This window comes from Apis mellifera, linkage group LG12, assembly GCF_003254395.2.
Source record: "Apis mellifera strain DH4 linkage group LG12, Amel_HAv3.1, whole genome shotgun sequence".
Classification (NCBI taxonomy): Eukaryota; Metazoa; Arthropoda; class Insecta; order Hymenoptera; family Apidae; genus Apis; species Apis mellifera.
The window spans coordinates 10324958-10345368 of NC_037649.1; the positions used below are offsets into that span (position 1 = coordinate 10324958).

A 20411-nucleotide genomic window follows, 5' to 3' on the forward strand; every position below is an offset into this window, starting at 1 on the left:
AAGGATTGTTAATTAAGAAACAAAGGAATAGAATAATTTATAATATTGATCATATGCAACTAATGTAAACTGAATAGAAGAGAAATCAAAGAAATTATGAATTTTTACAATGCAATTGTAACGAAGGTAATTTTGATTATTAAATTAATTTGTTTAAAAACACGAAGATAATGTTTTAACAATAAATTTTTTGTAGGTATCGTTTGCTGTAATCTAGTAATGAAATAAGGTAAGATAGAAAGATCATGAAGCTTTCTTTATTAATATTCCTTATATTTTTATTTTTTCATCAGATTTTTATTTGAGTAATAGTATAATCTGAAATCTGATAGATATTTATATCGATCGTATATAACCGTGTCAGTCATCTAAATGTAAACTAACAATTGATTCCTTTGCATAGACAAAGATTCAACTGTCGTTTATTATTCATCTCTCAAGTTTCAAGATAGATTCTCGAAATCTCGAAAAATTTCTTGCTCTCCGGAGAAAGCAAGGTTTCGCGTGGCAGTAGACGAAAAGAAAAGAAAACGAGAAGACTGGAATCAGAAAGATCGTACATCGAAATATCAGAGACTGGATTGCACGTTTCATTGTTGACTGTCGTTCGTCGTTCCGTTTAACTATTCATTTCATTTCCCTTGGAACGATACTGAAACACTTGACACGATTTCTGAACCGTTCTCTCGTTGTTAATGCAGCAACCGAGGTATTTTATTTCCTATTTCCCTTTCTCCCTTTCTCTCTTCTTCTACAACCTACAACTTCAACTTCCGTTTGACATCAATTTCAAGTTACGCTCAGAGTTTTTAACTAATCACAATAACGTTATCTCGCTTTGCATAATCTTTATCAGTTTTTTCTTCAACTTACACTCGAATAGCTTAATACTTTATTTTATTCCAATCGAAATTTTCCATCCGACAATATTTATCAATATTTACTTCATCACTTGAAGTTATAAGAATATTTACTTCATCTAATTAATTGATTTAAAATTTCGAAAAGAAGTGACAAACTACCATTAAAATGATGCATCGGCAATAACTGGTTATTTAAAAAAAGAAACACAAGATTTATTAAATTTAATCCTTTCCATTCCATTCTATTTTCTTCTCCGCATTCATCTTCATTCATCATCCCTTTATAATTATTAATTCTTTTTTAGCCTTTTCATTTTTAATCTTCCTCGTCCTTCCGCTCATTCGCGCCGGATCACTTGAGACAGTCGCGAGAGATTGTCTCCTTCGACTCCATCTTAGAGGAGGCAGAAGGGTAGCTTTTTCCTGAGAAGTGTTTGCGTTCGCAGCGCGAGAAATACGGCATCGTCTGGCCGTAATTACGTCGAAACGTCGTAGGCGACGAGCTACGTAGAGGGTTAGACGGAGCGAAATATTCACACAGGAAGACGGCACCTGTCGCTTCGGCCTGCACAATTTCCTGCAGGGCTACGAAGATATGTGTCGCGTTCCAACGTGGGAATGGAACTTGATAAAAGGAAGAAAGGAGGACGAGCCGTTTGATAAGGGTTAGTGAAGAAGATGCAAGCGAGAGGAAAGGGTTCGTAAGTTCCTGTTCGAGCCTCCCCTATCTTGATACACTTACAAAGATTAACTTTTAAAATGGTTTAGGCAACCAAGATTCAAGAGGGCGAGTTTTATTACTCAATTTGGATGATGGACGAACAGGAGAAAGAGTTACGCCGCATATTTCAAAGCCCGGTTGGGAATATTTGGAAATTAATGAGAACCGTTCGTGAGAAGAAAACGACGTGTCGTTGGAGAGGCAATTTCGATTCTTCTGAGAATGGTTCTGGGCTGTATCAAGAGTTTCAGAATATTTGGTGAGGAAGGTTAAATAGGTAGAATATTGAGGAGGAGGGTGAAAGAGAATGTGGCGAGGGGACACGAAAAAATGACTTGTCTGCGTATTTTTCGCATCGATGAGGAGCGAACGACGAGGAGAGAATTTTGAGGATGGAACCGAAGAACGAAATTAAAATTTGCGTCGCAGAAATTTTGAAACTTAATAACGAGAATTGTGTGAAAAATTCCAAGGAATATAACGGCGCAGTCCGCATGCATGAGACAAAGGGGTCTGAGAGAAATGGGAGGGATTTTGGAGAACAAATGGAAAGTGTCAAATGCAGGAAAAGAGAAGCTTCAGTGAAGAGTGAAAGACATTCTCATCAGGCTTGAGACAGAAGGCAGACTATTCCTTTGACTCGGTGATTCGTTTGTGTAACCCAAGCTTTCTTTGTCGGAATTGTGAGAGTCGGCCTGTCATTTTCAAATATACTTTCATCATTCTTTAAACACGTTCAAATAAATAATATTTCGCCGTTTTCAAATTAAACCGTAAGAACTCGGGAGAACTGAATTAACACTCGACTTTCACGCGTAAATACGCGTCATTCCAAGCTTAAGCCCTCCAACAATCCAATCATTTCGAGCTTCAATCTCACTACTCCGTCACGCGTCGTCACATATTCTCCACAAACTGTATTAATCGATCGAATATCGGCTCGATTCCAAGAATTTTCCACGCTTGAATAATTACGTTGCGTCCTGTAACGATAATCGGGCTAAATAACGATCGTAAGTACGATCATTTATCCACAAACGCCGTCTCTTTGTCCACGTCTCGATCCCACAGCTTTCCTTTAGATATACAGAATATCTGAATTCGTTTCTCTGCCGCGTTAACGTATTCCAGACTGGCCGATACCGATTGCTTCGTCTCATTTACGAGGAGCGTAAGTGGCGGTATGATTATCGAGCTGCATTATAGCCCCCACTCAACAGTAATTGCCATCCATTACGGCTCGATCCATAATCGAGGGAGAAACGTTTCTCGAGAGCGGCGGCCCTCTTTGTCCCTTGTTCCAAGCGGACTTGCATCTTTCCTATCGCCTTGCGACCGCCCTCCTTCTTCTCGTTAACCGACTGATTTAATTGCACACCCTCGCTTTCCATTACACGCGTGTTCCGCTTCGCTGGGAGCATCGCGATTAATTTCGATTATTAGGGAAAAAATTTTCATCGATATATCTATCTCCGTCCATCGGATAATATCAATCGAGAAATTGTTTCTTTCTCTTTTTCGCAGTTTTATGTAAATTTTTTTTTCACAAGTATCGAGCGTTAACAGTGTTCTTCCTGGAGAACGTATCAATCGTTCTCCCATTAGTTCGATATCTCTCGGGTGAGTGGCGTTCATCAGAGGTTAATGTAGCTCGACCGTCAAAGGAAATCATGAATCCCATTTTCTCTGGGCGGCAATTACCGATATCGAGGATCGATCTATAACCGAGCGAGAAATGGTCCCCGAGCGACCCTCTTTGTTCGCGGAGCATCTTCGAATTAACTTCGTTATTATGCCACTTAGCCGGCTGTTTCGACCACCCTTTCCTCGCTTCTAACGTTCCAACCAAGACGGTTGCCCCCTTATTATTTTACGATAATTAATTTCCACGGTGATATATACTTTATTCGATTCGTTCTCGCGGTTTATTAGTCGTAAATCTGATCGAGATGATGAAACGATAATATCTCTTTTGATTTAAAGAGAAGGAGACTGGAGGAGACGAATAAGTAAATTATTATGATGAGTATCTTCAAGGATATGATATATACACGTTAAGCTTGACTCGTGATAAAAACAAAGGACGCGAGAAATAATGTTACGAGTTGGATTGCTTAAAGCTTTACCTAACATCAGCTCTAGAATTCAGAGTTCATTAGCTTATTAGGTTGGCGAATTTGCTTCATGTTATTAACCGGAGCAGGCAATAAGGGATCTGGATCCGTTCAATCTAATAATGATCTCGCATAGAAAGGAAGTGGGACGGAAGCGAGATTAAATAATAATAACTGCGCTTAATAATGCATTTGTGGCAATGAGTTATGGACGATCGTGTCGAAGTTCGGTAAGACTGTTGATCGCAACTCGGATCAATCAGAATAATTGGAGGAATATTCGAGGAGAATCTAATCAATAATCAAATTGAGAGAGGACAATTATTTTGTGAATGAATGAAATTACTCGTAGGGGAGGGGATAGATAACAAACGGAATCGATTATGAGAGGAGCAAGAGATAGAAATAACAAGCGATCGTGAAAAGTGGAGGAAAGATACGTAACGGCAACGTCTACGTCTGGAAGATATCCTCGCCTGGAAAATTGCATCGCAGACAGGTTGAAAGTTTTGCATATTTCCACGGAGTGGAGGCGAGGACAGATATCTCGCGACATCTGTTTTCAAAACAAGATGACCGGAATGTAACGTCAAAAGCATCTGCTGGAAAAGCATCGAGGATTCTTGACCGAGAAATTATCTTCCCGAAAGATTGCCTCGATATCTTATCCCCTGATACTCTAATATATCGATAAAAGAGTTTACATTTTTTTCTTTAAAAAGTATCCACACTATCTACTTTTACTTTTTCCATACTTTTATAAATATCGTTCGAATTTACAAAACTTTGTGATATCGTTAATTCTAGGCGAAAGATGAAACGTCGATGATTGAGAGAGAGAAAAAAGTCGAAGGCAAGATCTTGCGATTCTCTTTCGTAATTATTACATTTAAATCTTAAAAAGAAGAGAATTCCTCTTGCGAGAAGAGGAGAGAGGTAAAGAAAATTTTTTTCGAACGCGTTTGATCCGCAACGAATACCATTTTCAACAGAGAAAAGTTCAGCAACGAGATGGATAGCTCTGTTCAAGTAACGGGTTCCTCGCGTAATTAGCCTCGCACGACTTCTCGAGAATTGATCCTTTTATGCGTGCGTTATATCGGGCGTGGTTCAAAGAGGGCGACGTAAACTATCGGCGCAGCGGGCTCAATTAAATTGACTTTGTAGGTGAGAAGCGAGCGCGAGACTCTCTGTGCAGACACTCCGCTGCTCGCAGATCAAAGCAGGCGACCGCGCCCACGCGAGTGGCCGAGAGGAAAGTGGAATTTTTTTTTGCGAATTTCATTGCAATTATCCACAGCTGCAAATATCCGCGCGACTTCGATGAAATTTTTAAACGGCAGCCTTCTCCTCGTCTCGATCATTCACGTTGGAACGAAAGTCTTTTTATTTATTCGAATCTTCCCTCAACGCGAAACAATAGCGCTCGTCCCCTATCGTCGCACGAATCGAAAGCAGTTTCGCGACGAAAGAAGAATCTCTCCTCTGGAATCGTGTCGAATTGGTAACTGGAATAGCGCGGCACACCAGGTTCCGGCCGGAAAATCAAGTTTTCTCTTCCGCCGCGTCACGTATCCGACGCTTTCCAACACTCGTGTGATTCGAGGGAAGATCTTAGCCGGGAAACATCGAGGGGAGCGTATGGGAAACGAGTCTCGGAGGATCGATGAGTGAAAAAGACGGAATCCGGAGTAAAAAAGGGCGCCAAGTCGTTCGTGGTAGGGGAGTCCTTTATATCTTGTCCTGACAGGACATTCGGTCGGCCATATTGCTTCCTTCCTTCCATCCCCGTTCCAGTATTCTTCTTCTTCTTCTTCTATCTTTTATCACCGCCGTTCGACCACTTTCTCCCTTTGGAACACCGTGTTAGAGAGGAGGAAAGATAGAAAGGGGATGGTTAAGAAAGGAAGGAGAAGTAAGCGTGGAGGGTTAGTTTGGCTCTTGCACGGACAGCAGGCTGCTTGGTATTCGGGGCGGACAGTTTGAAATTTAATTTCTAGACTTCGGCTGAAGGCAGCAAGCCTATGTCTACAGAGGGAATTGGGGTATGGCGGCCCGTATTTCAACCCTTCTGCTCCATTGTCGGATCATCCCCCGAAAAGAATGCAAATCAACGCCACCAGCGGCGATGCGGAGATATTCCGCGATTATGAGGGAAACGCGATTCTTTCGACCGGTGAGAGAGGAGAGGAGGGAGGTGGATGAATGTAATAAGTTTCAGCCTTCATCCCTTGTTCGATTTGCACTTCCTTCTTGACGGGTGGAGTCTGTAATCTGATGGAATCCGGAATTGGGTGGAATGGGGCAGACTATGGGGATGTTGAAAAATTTCCAGCAGTTTCGAGTAACTCTCGGAGTCGGAGGATATTTTGCTTGTATCGCATAGAGAGTTCGGTACGATGTCTTTGCAAGTTTCTTTACTTCTCTTTAAACTTCGATATCTCTTTATATATTTCCTCTCCGGTGTGTGTTCTTCCTTCGATCAAGTTCCTTCGAATTATCGTTTCTTCTCCTTCTTTTTTTTTTTTTTTTTTGATATCAAACTACACGCGTTGTTAAATCGAGAATCGTTTCATTTCTATGAAAGTTGAAACGAATCGAATCCTTTCTTGAATTTCTTCATTTCTTTAGATGGCTTGATATGTGATGGGAAAATATGGACGAATATACGCGACGAAAATTAGCGTGCGACAATGCGTCGTCCGTTTGGAGGAGAGGAGGGTCGCTATCTGAAATCACGGACAGCAACGCTCGCCGCTGGAATTAAGTAGTGACGGGTGTAGGGCGGGTGAAACGAGGGGATGCTTTGATTCGAGTCCCTCGACGCTGACGTCGGGACAGACTGTAGGGGTACTCGTAGCTCGACGCTAATTAGATGGGCTCACGGTCGGCTACGATGGGCGTCGAGGCGCGGAGATACGTCGATTTCATAGATATAATAAATCACGGCACGTTGCTAGGATCTTCTTATATTATCCTTAATACCACGAGATGGTTATTATTTCAAAAAAAAAAAAAAAAAAAAAAGAAGGAAAAGAATTAAGATTTCATCATGTGAGTTGGAACGAGTCAAATATCGATATTTCGAGATAAAGAGAACTTGAAGAGAAAAATTCGAAACTTTATTGTTGAACTCGAGAAAGGAGTGTATACGCGAGGTCGAGAGAGGGAATAAATTCGCGGAATAATTGCACGCTTCTCGTCAAAGCAAGACCGGCAGAGATATTTTTCGAAATTTTTTATTATCCTTTGAAACGAACCAACTTCTCCAATTACATCTTCTCCCAACGACGATGATCCGAACGACAAAGAAATTTCGAGGACACACGGTTGGATACAAAGGAATCGCGAAGATTCGAAGGGCAAACAAATAAATAAATCGAGGAAATAGGAACGCACGCGCTTCGTCAAAGGTTCACGGATTGCTGGCGTGCTCGTTTCGATTGCACTCGAGGGGAGGAAGGGGGTCGCATTGTGCATCGGCGGCACTTCGTCATTCGGGGACCTGTCGTTGACGTTTAATGGCCGCCGCGGCGGTTCTCCCGGATAGGGAGATGGATAAAAGGGGACAGGCGAGGGGTAGAAGGAGGAAACGGGAAGAGGCGCGGAGCGCCCTGTCGAATTCCATTTCGATCGGCCTCCACGGGGGTTGGCCGGCCGTTCGAGCTCGAAACCCACTCGAAATTCGTATATACGCGCCGCGTGACCGGATGTCACGCGCAGAAATCGTTCGCGATTCTGTCTGTCAACGGGCGTCATCCTCAACGCGACATCGAGAGCCCGGCGAATATGTCCATCGGTATTGAACGCGGCAATCGATGTCCGCGATCACGGACCCTCTTCACCCTTCCCCCCGCTCCCTTGTTTTTCATCCGGTCGCTTGGCTCATGATCCAATCGGAAACGCTGCCGGATCGGATTGAAACTCGAGCACGCACTCCGTTATCGTACTCGATTAATTGGCTTCCGCCAATTAAATTCCGGTCAAGGGAAACGTTTCGTTGTTTCGAGGATCGGGATAGTTTTCTTCTATTTTCCGGAGGAATTTTTTAGATTAATTCTTGACGTTCAAATGTTCAAATGTGAGTAATTTGTCCGTGGAGGAAGGTCATTGATTCGTCATGTAAAAGAAATATTGTATCTTTATATTGATGATTAAATAAATTATTGTATTGTGGAAAGTATATATATTCTGAGATCGAATTACGAAATCCAGAAGTAACGATATAAAAATCTCTTTCTATCCGTCCCATGTCCAATAACTCGAACTTATCTCCGATACTCGATCCCGATCGACGCGTCACACACTTATCAATCAGAATTTTGTTGAACCAGGACCAAAAAGAAAGAAAAAAAAAAAAAGGTATAAAGATAAATACGATCCCTCCTCGACCGAGATTACCACGAGAGATACTCGACGATTTTATCCAATAACGCGTTAAGGGATGGACAGAGAGAGAGAGAAAAATACACAGAGAGAAACGAGAATGAAATCGATACGATCGGTCCCCCGGTTGACATGGAGGCTGTCGAAATTATTGACAGAACGGTATGAAGAGGGGAAGATGAGGATGCGCGCTGTTTAGGAGGATATATATCCACAATTAGCAGGGTCGGTGGATGGAAAAGCCCTCCACGTCACTCGGCTCGAAAGATTGTCAGCGGTCTGACAATTCACTCGCACGTGCCCCTTCCCCCTCCCTCCCTCCCTGCTTCGAGCGTTTCAAGAGTTTTCACGCGCTGAATTCCTGTTAATATATGACACGTTCGCGATGCCGTTGACACGTCAAGTAGCATGCATATGCGAATTGTTTTTTTTTTCCCTCTCTCTCTCCCTCCCTTCTTTTCTTTTCACACAATCGCACTCCACGATGCCACGAGAGGGGGGAATTTCAACGCGATAGACAGATCTGTCGCCGACACGTTCGCGCCCGATTGATTCGATTCGCGGCGAATTTTCGAAAGCTGTTGGATGTGTGGATGTCGTCCGTGATATCGATACGAGAGATTATTTCGGCGAAACGTTAGAGGACTATTATCACTTGTGGGATAAAGCGTTTAACGGGATTAATCGAGGAAGGAGGAAATATTGAAATTGAGTTCGAACAGCGCTTGGAGGACAGATAAGATACGTGAAAAGAAGCTTTTGGAAACAGCTATTAACTTTCACCTATTCTCTGATATCCGTGCGTTAAAAAGTATCTCGCGCAACGGGTACGGAATGAAAGATTCGAAACTTGATTTTAACGCATCGGCTAACCGTAGAGCGACGAGAGAAAGAGAGAGAGAGAAATCAAGATGAAAGCACGAGTCGAGATACACGCTTCTTCGATCGTACAGTCGATGTTGATTCGAGTTGGGATGTAATACGCACGAGAATGTCCCCTCTTTTCGATGAGGAACGACGCAACGAACGCGTAGCCGAGGGAAAACGCGTGCGGTCGTGAATCAATATTTTCAATTATCGAGCATGGTTCCGGGTCGAAGTCTCGAAAAAGCACAAAGAGTCTCGTTCGGCTCTCGTTGTTCACCGGCCGAGCCACGGATGGCTATTGATTTCCCCCGCCAATCCTGAAAATCGCTTCTTCCAGTTTCCCTTGCTCGCGGGGGGAGGGGAGTTTTCAAGAAGTAATTTCGTTATCCTCTCCTTTCATCCCCCCGTCGATATCCCCGATGTTTATCGGATTTTTAAGCAAATTAGCCCGAGGACAGGGGAAGAAAATTCTGCGGTTGTACAAAATCCGCCGCACACGCTCGGATTCGGTTTCGGTCACATTCCTTCGATTCCTCTCCGTTATATTATCCTGATATCAGTCGAAAATTTCGACAAATTTTTCACGATTTCGCGATTTGCTGTTAAAGATGATCGAGGTGTTGAGAGTTTTGGTGGGCGTAATAAAAGTATCGGAGAAAGTTTAAGTTATTCGGGGAAGGATATCGAAAAGTATCAACTTCGTTTTCCAGGGAAGAACGATTCGACTTGATTAAGTATTTAATGTATTTTTCAAGAAAATTTTTCCTCCCCGTATATTGTATGTATTCGTTCAATTCAAAGATGATGAAAAAAATTTGTCCTTTCCTCGGATGAAAAAGTTTTTCACCGACATCATACTTTTTTATCGTCCGTCATAAGGGAGAGGAGAGAAAGGGGATGGAAAATTTGCACGCGGAATAAGCGCGGATCTTTGGGCGGATGTTATACGCAAAAAAATAAAGACATTAACCGAAACAGTGGAGTACTCCTTGCTTCGAGTAGCGTGTTAAAGCTGTACCGAAATGTACAGAACGGTAAAAGAGGAGCGAGAGTTCCAGTTCCACCAGGAGAAAAACTTTCAACTTTTATACTCTCTTCTCGCCGAATAGGCGCGACGCGATGCGTTAATTTCGAAGGGGTGAAAAAAAAAAAAAAGAAAAGAAAAGAAAAAAGAAACTCGTTAAAAAGCGTTACCTTACGTAACTATTTGCCCAGATTCTGAAAGGGAGCATAGGGATAAAGAAAGAGGGAAAGAGAACGACGACAAAGAAAAAAAGAAAAACGTTTTACACGAAAGGGTGGATCGTCTGGACTAGTTACGAAATCGTCGGTGATAAAATAGAAAGGGGGAGAGACGTAAAGGTAGACGTCGTTTTCCGAAGGAAATCGTTTTCTGGAGCAACGGTGGGGCCGTGGTCTGACAATGAAATGACTCGACTACTTAAAATACCGCCTGCCAGTTTATTGCGGCTGTCCCGCGGAACAATTTGTTACTTCCCTCCGTTTGTAATTACTTCCACGGTAGTAGGCCGCCCCATTGAACCGGGCCGGCCTGGTAATAACACGTAACATAAACAGTATTACAGTTTCGAGATGTACGAAGCACGAACGAAAATTTCGCTTCCAAAGCGTGCATCGAGGAAGGGAAAAGAAGAGGAGGAAACGCGGCGATGAACTTTATTAGCGCAGTTTTCGAGAGATTGTTGTAAATTCTTCAACGCGTGCCCGCGAGGAAACGTGGAGGGAATCGACCCTCGTGCACCTTCTTTATGTATCACGGCGGTGGAAAGGATTGAAATGAAAATCTCTTCGTTCTCGGGTGGGAACGAAGCGCTATCCCTCTTCACTTAACAGTTTCAATGGTAATGGAAATTGTCCGTTCTATATTTCAGCCGCGAAGGAAAAATGTGTTTTGCGCCACCACTTCGATGCGATTCTCCCGCGCGGAGAATCGAATGGAGAAAGTATAGAAGGAGGGTGGAAGTAGAGGGTGGAATTTGAAACGGGATGATCGAAATTGCTAATGTCAAGATTTCTTACGATCGCTTCGATAAATGTTATATACTTGGGATTCTCGAGCGAAATACCAAGGAATCAAAAGCTCTTATATTAGATAAAAAAGGAAACAAAAAGAGAAACGAACTCGAAGATGATATTATTTTTTTTCTATCCTCCTTCTCGAACATATATATATATTGCAACGTAAGAAAGACCACAAGCATTATTTCGTGGAAACGGGGAAAAGGGTGTTTGCCGAGGTTTATCTCGTTGCAGAAATTTATGATAGTTGGAAAACTTTCCCTCGCTGAAAACTGTTCGCAAGAGATACTTTTTCCTCAGTCGATTAACCGGAGAGTAGACTGTGGTGCACGGTCTTTCGTATCGATTGGTCCGACAGTGATGGATGCCGATCTTAATAGTTCGACTTGGAACACGTACGTCGTCGTGTCGGGGAGGAACCGCAAACTCTTTGAAAGTTGGCCGAGTAAATGTTCCGAGTTTGGTAAACAGGATAAAAAAAAAAAGAAGAAGAAAAAGAGAAAAGAGGAGGGGGAGAGAAGAGGGTGGGCATGATAAACGGGGGAAATGAGCGCGGCACCGCTCGCCGTTTCGTGTTTCGATGATACTTGCAGACAAAGAAAGGCCGTCGAGATACGCAGCGATACTCTTTCTTCTTTTTTTTTTTTTTTTTCTTTTTTTTTCAGTCTATTAAACGTTTCGGAGGAAAAGCTGCAACAATACCGCGGAATCTGGACCAGCACTGACCCGATTTCTAATATCACGCTGTTCCAGATGTTAAACTGAAAATAGAAAACCGGTGGTCGGGGGTTGCGACTTTTTGTCCCGCATAAAACAAGATCGCGGATACCTTGGTCCAATTATTATTTTTGTTCCTTACATATATACAAAAAAAGATCGTATCGATATTCGTTATATAATATTTTTCAATTGATCATTTCGCGAAAAAATTGTTTCGATACGTGAAATACACGCATCGTCTCTAAGGTAAATATTTATTGCTACGAAGATAATATTTTTCTTAATAATAATAATGTTATCGCGTTTTAATTATCCCGCGTTAATATTCAGATATTTTGCGAAAAGGGAAATATTATCTTTGGAAAATACTCTACGGAGTGTAAATATTTTCCATAATATAATAATACGGCCTAATAATACGAGAAATATCAACTCGAAAGAATTTCCCAATTAAGGGGAAACTTTTGCCCCGACAAATTGTCGAACAAGTCTCCCGGCTAGCATCGATCGACCGGTAATAACCTACTTTAATCTCGTCTCGCTACGAGATCTCGTATAAATCAGCCTCTTTCAGGTTGAAATAGTGGTGGGACTCGTGCGCGACAAAACGATCGTGGGCAAAACCATTGGCTCGCGATCCAGAGTGGTGCTTGACGGATCGGCCGATTGTGCGGAATAATTGACGGCGATTTCAAGCGGTGGCCGCAATTCCGTGCAACGATGAAATCCATTCTGTCTGGCCGATGTGTTGACGATTCGCGTGTGAGAGAGAGACCCCCCTCGACACCGGCGTGGAAGAAGGTCGTGGGTGACAGAAGCCCAACCCACGCTGCCTGCCCTCGACAATGCCTTTTTGTCCCGCTCCCTCGATACGTCTCTATCTCGTGTCCTCAATGCTTGACCGATGCCTGCCCATTTTACACCTCTTCCTTCCTTCCATCCTTCCCTCCTTCTCCACCTTCCTTCCTTTCTAGCTAGCGTTGCGTCCCATTCCGTCCGTCCCCGCAAGATCGAAATCCTACATTTTTCACCAACCTTCTTTCTCCTCGCCTTTATTAATATCGAAGCGTCTTTCCTGGCTGGTTGGAACTCGAGGCCAGGTCGTCAGAGTAGGGGGATGATGGAGAGGAAATTGAAGGAAAATTTCACGCTCACGGGTATATGGTCAATAATTAATTCTTCGAGATAGGGAACGTGTTTATTTTTTTTCTTTTTTTTTATACGCGTTGACGATAGATGGAGATTCTCTAATTTTCAATTCGAAAAGATAATTTTAATATTATTCCTCGAACGGAATATGCAGGCGCGTTTAACGGAGGAATGGCGCCAAGAGATCCTGGGCCAACATCTTGGACGGCATTTAGAATTTGGCGCATTAGGATAACGACCCACTTACGGATAATGAAGAATTGCCAGGGCACGAGCGTCGCCGAGGACGAGAATCGGGCTGGTGGCAAATTGCTTAGGTAAATTTCCAATTTTCCGCTGTTAGGAACGGTGACGTCCAATCTCCGACGTTCCCGCCACATACTTCGGTTTAATCGAATCGAGATTTCATAAAGTCCCGTCCCCGGCGAGAAGGTTAATTGCCAATTGATCCGAGAGACCCATGACGACCTGATTTTCGTCAGGTTGTTTATCACCGTTGCCGCTTTCGATCCAACTACGGTGTCATAACTCGTCCGTTCCTCCAAGTTTCGACAAAGTTGCGCCAATGAAATTTCAAACTGAAGCGTTGGCGCAAAATTTTCCACGAGGAAAATCGACCCGATCGCCTGATTTTTTTAACGATTTCGTATCGCGTATTAAAAACTTCTCTCGACGAAGATCGATTTCTTCCCGTGTTTGACAAGATTATTCTTCCCGATGTTAACATTTCTCCATCTCCGTTGTAACAAGTTTGAGCGAGGAACGATAAACCTATTCACGAGTTTCGCTTCGAGGATCCTTGATTCCAAACTTATTCTTGTAAAATTTACATGTAGATTAGACGTAGCGCAACACACCCAGCATATTGCTTACATCGTTACAATATTCATGACTCCGTGTTTGGTGTGTTTAGGAAATTATAACGAATATTCCTTCCACGATACCCTTAAAATCGAAGGATAGCCCGATTAATCAAACGCAATCAATTTTTATCCTCAATTCGTCGATATGTTAAAAACAAATGTAAACTCTCCTTTTTTCGACTTTTTTCTTCTTTTTTTTTTCTTGCTAGTATTAATAACGAGTTAATGCGCTCTGATCGAGATTCGCGCTCGTGAAATCGTAGATGTATAACCGTACGAACGTGTCGCATCGTCGGACTTAATTGGAAATTTATGGCCCCGCGAAAGGATTTTACGGGCGATTCGTTTTTGACAGCGAGCACCGCGCCCATTTTCGCGTCCCGGGACTTGGGGACGTCGGTTCGCTCGTTACTTGCCCCTCCTCCCCCCTCCTCGTAACGAGCGTTTCGAATTGGCGAACCCATTTTTCTCGCCAACGCATCTAATTGATTGGACGCCTCTATACCATTGTTCGTTTCTTGATTTATGGCCCTCGTTGACCCCTCCCCGTCCAGGGAATCGCCATATCGGCCGACCGTCCGTGTCACAAGTGTACACTTCCCTGTGAAAATTAGTTCGCCTCTTACGATCACTCGATTATTAATCCCAATTGGAATTAGGGGGAGGGGAGATGCAAGATTTTCCACGAAGGATTCAATCTCTGTCGATTGAATTTCCCTATCCATATTAAAAAAAAAAATGAAAAAAGAAAGAAAGAAATATCTGCCAATCACTCGTTTAATTCGATCGAAAAAAAATTTCGCGATAACGCGTTCATCGATAGCGATAAATCGGATTGTCGAAACGCGGGATCATAAAGAATTCGTGAATTCGTAGTGGACGCGGAGGGAGGGTTAGTCGGATATAACAGCAGTGACAGCGAATGTCGTTGGAGGAATTATCGGAACGAGGCGATCGAATATCGGGGCCGTGGCGGAACGCGAAACGTGGTTATTACGCGCGGAGAACGGCCGCGACGTAACGATTAAACCCGTTTTTCCCGAAACGATCTTAATTAGAACGATCGCGGCACGGTCACGCGCGACGACCCGCAAACGCGTGGCTAAATATTTATGCGATCGTCGATTCGCCACCCCTTAAAAATACGGATTCGGATTTCGGACAAGTTGACGTCTGTTTCGGTTGGGCCCGGCCACGAGTTTCAATTTATGCGGAAACATGGTTCCACATAACAGGAGGAGAGAAGAGAATGGATCGTTATCGACCGCCGCGCTAGATCCAAACTGCCTTTATGGAGGAGGCCCGGTGGAGTTTTTCATTGGATCCGGGATTTACGCCACTCGTTCGCGTAGTAAAATTAAACGCCTCGGATTAATTATTTCATTGCTCGGCCGTTGCCTATGACAGTCGCTTATTGTCGAAGTTGAACAATGTGCGAGCGTGACGTGCTTGGGATCCTGACAATTATACGTATAATCCACATACAGTCGAACGAACGAAACTCTCTCACCATTTTCTTTCTCTTCCAAGGAACTACGAGCTGTATTTCTCTACGAAACCGTTTTCTTCGCCGTTTCGGATGGAAACGATTCTCAAACGGAGTGTCATTATTACACCAGAGCGAAAGAGAAACCGAAAGATCGTAATTTGGAATTGCGAGACGTCTGGTATCGCGAAACTTGGGCCGTATCCTTGGCCTAAATGAAAAAAAGCACGATCGTTTTCCAAGTTTCCCCGGTGGAAAACGATTCGTCGGCAATTTTCTCGTCCCTGGATCTAGCCGATCCGTACGTATCCACCGGCTTTCATAATGCCCGCTCGAATGTTCTTCCGGTTTCCACGGACGGGGGCTTACGGGGGGGAGGGGGGAGGGCCGCGTCCCATTAAATCCGTCCCGTTTAAACTTTCCCGCATAAAATCCGCATTCAAGCAGCGTAGAGCCGCTTCCATCGGCTCGCATCAACATCGCCAAACAAATCTGGGGAGGGTTAGTCACCGCCATGAATGCAAGATTTTAATGGCACGAGGAGCTTATTACCGCCGGCTACGGATCGGTAAACATTAATTGGACTATTTGAGATCTGGTGAATTGCAAGGCGACTCCCCCCACCCCCTCGTACGTGGATTTGTTCCACCGCAGAAATCGAATCCCGAAATGATGTTATCCCGATTCGTTTCGGGTAAAAAAAAAAAGGATTCTAAAGATTTGCCCCTGCATTATCGTTAATTCTTTTCTTTTCGTCGGATAATTAGAATTAATTCGTTTCGCGCGCTCGACGAGGATGAAAAGGGAGAGAAAAAAGTAACGCGGCGAAATTCGATTAAAACTAAGGGTAGAATTTCCATCCAGTGGAATGAATAAAATTGGAAAATGTCATACGTCTGTTTCAGAGTTGTAGATTCACCGGACAAATCCGAAAAGTTCGAAGTTAATAGAAGGGAGGGAAAGAAAAGAAAAAAAAAAAGGAAGAAAAAAAAGAAAATTTTCCGTGCTCTAAAGGGGAACGAGATAAAGCTTCATCGTTGACAAAAGAACAGCCGGATAAACGGTAATTAATATCGGACATTCGAGACCGGTTTAATTGCAACTTCGATCGGCATTTTTTATTAATTTATACGTTTCCACGTTTTTATACGTATCCATGTATATCGATACACCTACACGTTAGATTCGAAGAAGAAAAATTATTTGAAAATGTATTTTTACCATCCGTTCTCTCTTATACTCGTTTCTCATACTCGTTCTCCATTGTATTTGAGCGAGAAAGAATTTTCTAATTCGTGATACGTTTAATTATTATCGGCGCGTAAAACGAGGGAATATACTTACCCTGAAGGGGAGACACATTCGAGTTTCATGCGGACGCATTTAGACGTCGTCGAGCACGTTTTAGGCACCATTAAGAAAACATTTGAAGGGAACATGCTTATTACTCCGTCGAGGCGCATCGTAATTGATATTGTAAAATTAACTTGTCACCGGAAACTTTAATGTAAATGCACGAAGTATTATTGTTATTCCATGATTACACCGAATCCATCTTTTTATTTCTATTTTCGTCCATCGTTGATTATGCCAATTATTTAATATTCAAACGAGACTTGTAAAATTTTTTTATATCAAATCATATTAAAAATTTTTATAAAGCATGTTTGAATGAAGTCTTAATAAGAAAAAAATCGTCATTTTATTTAGGAAAATGAATTACACCGAAATTTCTGCATTTTCCTTTTACTTTTCATATCTATGTCTTTGTCAGAAAATTGTCTGCTCTTCTCTTAAAGAAATCCACTTTCCGTCATTCTTTTCGAAACGCAATAAACGGAAAGATCCCAAAGTTAAACGAACTATCCTTTCGCAATATCGTGAAACCAATCTCTGTCAATGTCTGAGAAGATTTATGCTTTTGCCATGTTCATTCGTATCGATGAATTTTAATATCGTAGGAACAAAAGATCCTTCTCCGTCGTAAAGAAGATCGAGAGCGAGACAACGAGGAGAATGTTCTCTGATCGGAAATGCAATAGGATATATTTATTACGAAACAATCAAAGATCGCTATTTAATCCGTTTAGATGTCAAACATTTTCACGTTCAATTATTTAACTCTCGAACAAAAGTGTTTTCCTTGTAGAAGGAACGTCGATGAATTTCTCTGCTTCCTTTGCCGGCAAATAGTCCGCGGCAAACAGAATACTGTGGATACTTGGAATCGTCGATCGTTGCGATCTTAACGAAATTCCCAAAAGGCGATCGAAGTTGAGATCGGATGCAAATACGGATGTTGAGTGACGTAATCGTTTTACAACCGATAAGAAGTCAAGTCGAGCAAAAGGTTGCATAAAGGTACCGGGGAAACAAAGGGAGGAGAAATCTTCCCTTTCCCATCCGAAGATGCTTAAACGAAATTATCATATCCATCCATACGATTGAATTGAATTGAATCAATAATCAAAACGAACAAAACGAGATTTTAATTATTATCGGGAATAATAATTTAACACTTATATATATTATGATCACTATTAAAATTTCATTTTCCATATATTCCAACACCAATCAATATTCGATATAATAAAATTCATACAGGAATGGCAAACCACGATTTTCGGGACGATCGCAATAAAATAACGAATAAATTCTAAAGTCTAAATCTTTCTACGAGAGTTATAACCGATTTCATCCCTCCTCCTTTCCATCCTCCCTATAACCATCGATCTTCCACGACACCGACGTTCTAATGGCCACCTTCTCGCCTACACTCACGATGTTCTAGAAACACCATTATCATGCTAATAAATGCCGCGATACTGATGAAATTCTTTGTGATGCAATCCTCGTTACTATGTATCACCGGGGGAGAGGGGAAGGTTCCCCCTCCGTATCGTATCGAGGCCGACGATCCACGGTGGCCCATTCCGAGGCAAAAACAGCCATAAAGCTCTGCGTAGGAAAGGAGAGGAAACGATACACCTTCCCTGTCGCGCTTCTATGAATATTAAGCGATCAGGCTTTGGCCTCTTGTTACGACTTGCTTGTCGGTCGAGTTAACGTGGAAAATTGAGTTCACCCCCGGATTTTCATCTCCCCCGTATTGTCGGCTATTGTTGCGCCAACCCCCTTCAAACTTCGATCGCTTTTCTCCTCTGTTTTTTTTTTATTTTTTATTTTTTTTTTATTTTTTTTTTCGTTCCTTTTGCGCGAGCGCGTACATAGACGTATCTCTACGACGGAGTTAATCGCAACTCGTGTTGCATTTTTCACTCGTGCAATGGAACGTTCTCGTGTGAATTTTTTCGAACCTCCTCGCAGCGAGTTAATCGAGTGTCATGGGGGATGATGACTCGTGATAAACTTGCTCGAATCGTCGTTTAGGATTATAGATTCGGAGGAGAAAATTAAATGAACGATCGTTCGTGATCGCAAAGTTTTTGGAATTGCCAATTTTTGCAAGCATAATAGATGAAAAAACGCCGATACGTTACATAAGTAAACAAAATTTAGGATGGATAATTACTCGTTTAGATTTTCAAACGTTTTCCATTTGAACAAATTGAATTATACTTTGAATATTATTTTAGATTGATAATAGGACTCGAAGTGTAAAGTATCTGAGATTTTAGCAAAGGGAACAGAGAGGAATTTTCGTATTTCGTTTCGTTGCAACGTTCTAATCTGATAATGTGAAATTCAGATATCCTTCTCTCGATATATTTTAATTCGATCGATCTGCTCAACGATAATTATCTCGTCGTGCAGTTGAAACGAATTCACGATGGTTTCGAGAGGGAATTACTCGGATGGAAACATTTATGATTTTATACAAATATCTCTGCTTTTTCGAAAGATAATTTCGGGGGATTGACAACAGAGAAGGATTTCGATTATATTCATCTCTCGAGTTATTTCTCGTTCCGGATCGAATGCTATAATTAATCTGGCACGAAGGAAGAAGAATAACTCGATCGAACGTATATAGTCGGGATTTTTCTTTCTCGGCCCGGCCTCGAATCGGGAGCGCGCTTCATTTCTCGAACGCGTCTCATTATTCGAGTCGCCGATTTCTTTTGACTTCTTTGAGGGACGAGGGAAAAAAAAAGGGGAGAGGAGGAGGAGTGACGGCAGGCCGTGTGCTGTCAGCGATCGTGTCAAATAGTGCGCAAGGTAGAAAGATAGAATGATTTTTCCCTCTTCCTGGTTCGCTGCTTTTATATGCGGAGGGCTATCGCGCGACACAGATCTCTATTCAAAGAAATATCAAAGTGCTGAGCCAGACCATCCAGACTCTGGTTACCGGAGGGGCTATCCTGCATTAAGCGCGTTCCACGCCGTTAACGAAATTCATTCGCTTTTGAATATATCCTCGCCACTCCATTTACGTCCTATCGCGACCGATTTTTCGCGGATTAATCATCCAAATAGCGGAGAAAAGAAAAAAAAAAAAAGAAAAAGGAGGAATTTCATTTCCTTCCAAGATCCTCGAAACTCGAAATAATTCTCCCTTCCCTCCCTCTAATTCGAAAAAATCAATCTTAATTTAAACCGGAGGCAAAGAGTTTTCCTGGAAAATTTTCTTATTACCTCGATTCTTGATCAATATGAAAAACAGAAGGCTCTCGTGGATAAACAAAGGGCGGATTAATATCGGGCTCGATTAATTCAGGGCCCGGCCCCTGTACAACAGGGGGAGAAAGAGACAATTTCTCCACGGCAAGGACTGGTCGACGAATCCCCCTGAAAATACGATCGTCGGGTATTCGGTCCGGTAATTGATGCTCGGAGCCACGCTTTGAAATAGCCGGCCTCCCCCTTTGTGCTCCCTCTGTGTTTTTCAATATTCGTCCGCGCTTCCAAGGATTCCGTTCTCCGTTCCATGCACGCGAGCCGGTGCGCAATACGCGGTGAAGCCCGTCCATTCCTAGCGAATATCGTACGCCCGCTCGTACAGAAATAATCGACCGATAAAAGACGAATTTCGCCCTCCCTTCCGTTCGAGATCAATCTTTTCAAAAATTTCGCCCCTTTCCACTTCGGTATTTTTCCCCTCCCTCCGTTCGAAAATAATTGCCCCGGATAAAAATATATATCGTAGGAATGCTCTCGTCTTTCTAGCGTCTCGGGAAAATATCGAGAGTCTCCTCTGTTGTCGTTTCTCCCTGCATTTTCACAAACTCGTTTTTCTTTTCT

The 20411-nt window shown here is 42.6% G+C and overlaps 1 protein-coding gene and 1 long non-coding RNA gene across 12 annotated transcripts in view; both read left to right on the forward strand.

The window, feature by feature from the left end:
* Positions 1–20411, forward strand: part of LOC408393 (agrin) — a 336061-nt gene that overhangs the window by 186045 nt on the left and 129605 nt on the right. The gene's annotated exons all lie outside the window — the stretch shown is intronic.
* LOC100576630 lies at positions 396–4519 on the forward strand. Its single transcript, XR_003305837.1, has 3 exons — positions 396–709; positions 1169–1560; positions 1632–4519. It is a non-coding gene; the product is annotated as an uncharacterized LOC100576630 (long non-coding RNA).